Here is a 5431-nt window from a genome sequence, read left to right as displayed (position 1 = left end):
AAGCAAAACCCAGCAGATCTCTAGTCCATCACCATAACTGCTCCAAGCAGAATACGTTTATGTTCCATCAAGGAACATGGACTTGAAATGCTGGATTTGCTTCTTTTCTTTATTAATGCTTATTTTTACTTTCTCTCCCAAGCAAATGGGCAAGTTCCACTACTGGCAACTTAACACACTGGTTATTGCCAAGCAGAAAAATGAATGTTCCCCTGCTGTAGGCTTTATATTCAAAACAGAAGGAAGAACATGGCTCAAGACTGCTAATGCAGCTGGCTGCTTTAAAAAAAAAAAAGAAAAAAAAGGCTCCTCTAAGCAGGCTTTGATGCCAAACAAAAGAAACAACTAAAGGTTTTTCCCCAAATAAAGTATGTTCCTCAGTGGGTAAACAATCCTGGTTTGGCCAACTTCCTGAAAAATGGCCTTTAGGGTTGGTCTGAGTGACAAAAGCATTTGTATGATGCTGGGAGCACGGAATTCACAGCAGAGCCCTCAGAGGAGCAGTTTCCTGGTGGGACTCCATCCCTGAGGTGAACACAAAGCAAAGGATGCTCTCATGGGGCACTCTCAGTGCCCAGCTCTGCCTGAAGCACAGGCCTTTCACCAGCAGCTCTGCTCTTTTCATATGCTACCATGCGGCCCCTGCACTGAGCTCCTTGCAGCAGGAGGGGATCCTTCCTGGCTTCAGAACCAGCTTCCCAGCTATTCAGCCAAAGCATGGGCTTGTTCTTTTACTTTAAATGGATTTAAAACAGTCAGGTTTCTTTCTGGCCCCAGATGCACATGTGTTTCTTAATACCTACAGCCTAACCCAACCCAGATCCGATTCCTGACAGTGCTAAAGGACACGCAGAAGTTTTACCACGTGAGCAGTCTCAGTGATGTGGAGAGGATTATTTCTGAATTGCAGTTGCTGTCCAGCACCTCCTGGCCACTCGTCTCCTCCACGTACCCCAAGATGTGGGCCCAACATCATTGCCAGGAAAGCTCAATAGCAGCCAATTTCAGCCCAGTCCTTGTCTACGATGATGAAGCAGCACAAAACACAAGAGATAAGGGGCTTTCCCCCAGATCACAAAACACCTCTGTAATACAAGCACCCAAGAGCCGGGTCCAACAAGGAGAAGAGCACAGGAGCTTTCAGTGTGTGCAGCACAGTGTGCCCACAGCTTTGAGCCACAGCAGCGCTCGAACTGCCCTGCACAGCAAAACCACCCTAGGAGGAATTAAGGACAGCAGAGCCATTGATTAGAGAGTGGTAATGGCCTCCTCCCCTGGCTAAAAATACCTCCAGGGGACAGAGATTACGTCTCGCCACATGGCAGAATTGCTCACTGCAGGCACACAGGAGCAGGCCAGGCAGGTGTTTATGTCTGGTCACTTAGTGTTGCTGTATTTGTCAGGTTGTTAGATGTTACACATGAGAACTTTTCTCTCCTCGTTACAGAAACATCCCACTTTCTAGTAAGAAGCGTTGCTGGCACAGGAATTCCCCACATGCTGTTTTCTGCGCAGTGGAAAGCAGAAGAGTTTACCACACAGGGAAAAAAGGCCACAGATTGGAGGGGTTTTTCAGCACATTTGTGTTGGGTCCCTTCCTCCAACACCTGGAACTGTGGCAGCTGCAAACAGGCCAGTGGTGAGGGGCAGTGCTCCTCTCCCATGCACAATGACCCCAGCACCAGCAGATCTGCCATGGGGTTTCAATTCCAAGGGATGCTCCTGCATCTGCACAAGGAACCCAATGCACTTGAAAAATCAGGGAAAAGAAAATTGCTGTTTTGAGATTGTATTGAGATATCGTTGAGCAAAGGCACCTAACAGATGGGCAGCTTGCTCCCAGCCAGGTGGTGCCAACAGAGGTTTCTTGGAGCTGTGAGGATGGGCACCACACACAGAATTGTACTTCTATGTTATCTGAAGAGTTCATGAATCTCTGGGGAAAACATCTGCCTTTAAAAAGGTAGCAACAGCCTCAAAAGGCAGATGCTCTGCCCATATCCATTTATACATGGGCCAATGTTGACTCTTGGCTTGCTAGGGCTTGGAGAATTTCCCCAGGGCCAAGCTGCTCACAACATGCAGAGGAACAAAGCACCCAGCAAATGCCCCACTTGGGTGGGGCTAGATACCTTTGGCTGCTGTTGGCAAACCAAAGCCCAAAAGACATACAGCACAGACACCAAGTCTCATCACCAGCACTTCAATACCCACATCCATCTTGGTGGCCCTGCAGTACCTATGACATGGATGTTGCCTGCATCCTTGGGAGCCACCTCTGGCAGAACCAAGTGAACAAAGCCCGGAGCCCCCAGATCCTTAAGGCACTGTGTAGAACCCACAGCCACACACTGCATGGCTTCACCATCACACGCTGCAGGTCTGTCCCAGCCCCGTGTCCTGGGTGCACAAAAGGAGCAAAGGGATATCATGAGCTGCACCTCCTTGTGTTGATGCTTACTGCCACTGTTCCTGTTAAGACCCGTGTGCTCCTGGAAACTGAGTCACACGCAATCAAGCTATGTTGCCCTTGCACAGTGATTGCAGCTGTCCTGCAGCACCAGAGCACATTCCAATCCCTCACTCCAGCTCAGGGACAGCAAAATCCTGCACTGCACGTATTGCACTGGGCAGGATATGGTAGGATGCACCACCAGCTGAGGTGGCAGTGCTTCCACAGGGAGCTCCTCTTGATACGATTGGCACTTGGGCACCCAAAGCTCTTCCTGTGTTTGTTTCATACACAGGGATTGAGATTCCCTCCTCCTTGCTTTCTACTTGTGGAACACAATGCCACTCTTTCTCTACTTCTGAAAGGGCTCTCTGGGGCTCCTTGCATCAGCGCTCAGGAGCTGCTCTGAAAGCAGAGCCCATGCTTTGACCCCCGCTCTGCTGAGGCCTTTTGTGCCATCACTGAGCTCTGTGCTGCAGCAGCCCTGCGCTCAGCAGAGAGAAGCACCCCAGAATGCAGGGATTTATTCTGCTGTCAACAATTGCGAACAGCGGTGTTCTCTGGTGCCATCATTGTCCAAAGGTGTTTGAGTGTGAAGCTCACATATAATAGCGACTTTCTAGAGATGCCCATGAAAAGCTCTTTGGTGCTTGCCAGCCCTGTCAGGAATGCAAGGCCTCAGGTGTCCCAGCTTGTCCTCCAGCTGAGCTCATTCATTTAATAGCCAAGCCCCAGTTGCTCCTTGTTGTTCAAAGAAAGCCTCAAAACAAAGGCTCAGCAGCCACACGCTTGCTGCCATTCGGCTCTGTCAGTGTGGGATGCTGGTGTCACACAGCCTGCGTTCCCACTGCGGGCTGGAGGGGCTGGGATAAGAACCAGCCTTTCCAAATGGCTGCTGGGGGGAGGTGGGGGAGGCTCAGCTAACTCAGAGCTCAGGCTGGCTGAGTGCTGCAAGAGCATTCCCACAGATAGTTCTGCAAATGTAGCAGTGAATCCAAGAGAGCAGCTTTCACATCCTGTTTTTCTTGTGTGATTTCTGCTGGTACCTGAGGAGCATGCGCCCATCCCAGCTGCATCCCAGTGACAGAGGCACTGCTTAGACTGCGAGGACTTGGGGCTGGCTCAGGCAAACTGCAGCCACACGTCTCTGAATATCCTCACCTAAATTCCTCTTGGTCTTCAAAGTGTAAGTTCTTGGCTGGGGAACATAAAACATGCAAAGAAAAGTTTTTAGTAGGCACAAAAATGACATTTGTCACATGAGGAGCCAACCACAGTAGAAACCACACAAGCACAGGACAAGGTATCAGTAAATTCACCCTCACAAACAATAATAATTTCCTAGGTCCCTGTTACATGAAGGTATAGAGAGAAAGACTGATAAAAGGGTGCTTGTGCTGGAAGAGGCTCAGAGGCTTTGCTGCTCTCAGGGCTGGGTGAGCTCATGGATGTTGCACACACTGCAGCAGTGGGAGCAGCTGGCAGGAGAGCTGCTCTGGAATTGCATCTGAACACGATGCTGAGCTTCCTGCTCTGCAGTGGCTATGTCTGAAAATGCATTCCCAACCTCCTCCTTTTCTCACCTACCAGGAAGCATGGGGCTAAAGTGCTCCTTCAGTTCACTCAGCCTCTGTGCTGCATCATCCTCTGGGTGCTCAGCACAACATCCTTGTCTTGCTGGTGATGCACACTGGACTGCAAAGTGCCCGGCCTGGGGAATAGCTGTGTGCTCAGCTCCATACAGCTGATACACATTTCTGGCCATCTCCAGGTATTAGCTGTACCTCAAATAATAAAGGAGACAAGTCTCACAATGCAACAGGGCTTTCTTAAATGCATATTGTATCTTAACCCAGCAACGTTAAGGTAATAGCATCACCCACCTCCCTTTTTAATAAAGATCCAGCTTTAAAGATGCAACACGGTAATTTCTTAAAAGCTGCGGGCCATCAGTGCTGCCTAAGTGCTCTTTATTGTGGATATGGTGCCGAGGGACTGCAGAGAGCACACTCACAGGCTAAAAATACTCCCGCCTCATTATATACCCCTGCAGATTACTTAGTAATTACACTTCTCAGAGCTGAAGGCAACGACTGCTTTACCAGTTGGGCGTCCTTCTGTCAGTACCTAGATCCTGTGCTGACTCCTGGGTGCTTGACTTCAGCAGTGCCAGCCCTCCTGAGGCTGCCTCCTGCCTGGTCATGGCCCAAGCTATGACCAGAGTCACCCATCGGGATCTGGGGCAGGGACAAACCCAGGAACCACTCACCAAACCTTCCACGTGCCAACCACATGCCATTCCACACAGACAGCTGAGCACTGTCAGAGTGGATTCGCAGCAGTGATTTGCTGGCATTAGGCTGCAGATGGGCGATTCTTTTCCAAGCAGTGGCCAGGTGGTGCCACTGCCACCTCCCAGCTGTTCGCTATCACATCTACTCTTGGCTGAAGCAGCCTACGGGGAAGGAAGCAGCCAGGCTGTGTGCTGCGAGGTGGTAGGAAACCCCCATCAGAGCAGGTCTGGAGTGCTGCCACACTGCTGTGAAATATATGCAGGAATGAGAGGTCAGCACTCAGTCCCCTCTAGATCCCAAAGACACGTTAAAGGCTTTATTGTTTGGCATCTATTAGCCGTGGCTGCTTTGTCTCTTCTGACTGGATTTAAAGTTACACTCGCTTTTAGGGTTTTGCCCAAGTCTGAGCAGTTACCAAAAGGCATTTTTATCTTCTCTGCAGTCATTTCCAGGAAGAGTAATCAATGCATATTAATTTGGAGGGAAAGGGCATAGCGATGAACTTTTCAACTAATCCAGGGATTAAACATAATACAATAAAACTTACTGATGATAAAAAGATAAAGCATGGAAGTTAACGATCTTTCCGCCATAAAACACTGCTTATTGAAAGAAGGAAGCAGATTACTTTGAGCAACTTCAGCTCTTCCACGCAATCTAACTCAGTCTACTTTATTACTGCAGC

General features: G+C 49.4%; 1 long non-coding RNA gene across 3 annotated transcripts; it reads right to left on the bottom strand.

Annotated features, from left to right (window-relative positions):
• Positions 1 to 389: 389 nt before the first annotated feature.
• Positions 390 to 5146, bottom strand: LOC149916375 (uncharacterized). Of its 3 annotated transcripts, none has more exons than XR_016470218.1 (3): positions 4722 to 5146; positions 4040 to 4230; positions 390 to 3650 (listed from the first exon to the last, which is right to left on the bottom strand). It is a non-coding gene; the product is annotated as an uncharacterized LOC149916375 (long non-coding RNA). The 3 variants fall into 3 exon arrangements; XR_016470217.1 differs by lacking the exon at positions 4722 to 5146 and adding an exon at positions 4555 to 4575 and having other exon boundaries at positions 4040 to 4236; XR_016470216.1 differs by lacking the exon at positions 4722 to 5146 and adding an exon at positions 4336 to 4417.
• Positions 5147 to 5431: the final 285 nt, after the last annotated feature.

This window comes from Phasianus colchicus, chromosome 11 (assembly GCF_987193195.1).
Source record: "Phasianus colchicus chromosome 11, bPhaCol1.hap1.1, whole genome shotgun sequence".
Classification (NCBI taxonomy): domain Eukaryota; kingdom Metazoa; phylum Chordata; class Aves; order Galliformes; family Phasianidae; genus Phasianus; species Phasianus colchicus.
Note: the sequence above shows the minus strand (reverse complement) of the source record. Positions and strands in the feature narration are given on the sequence as shown.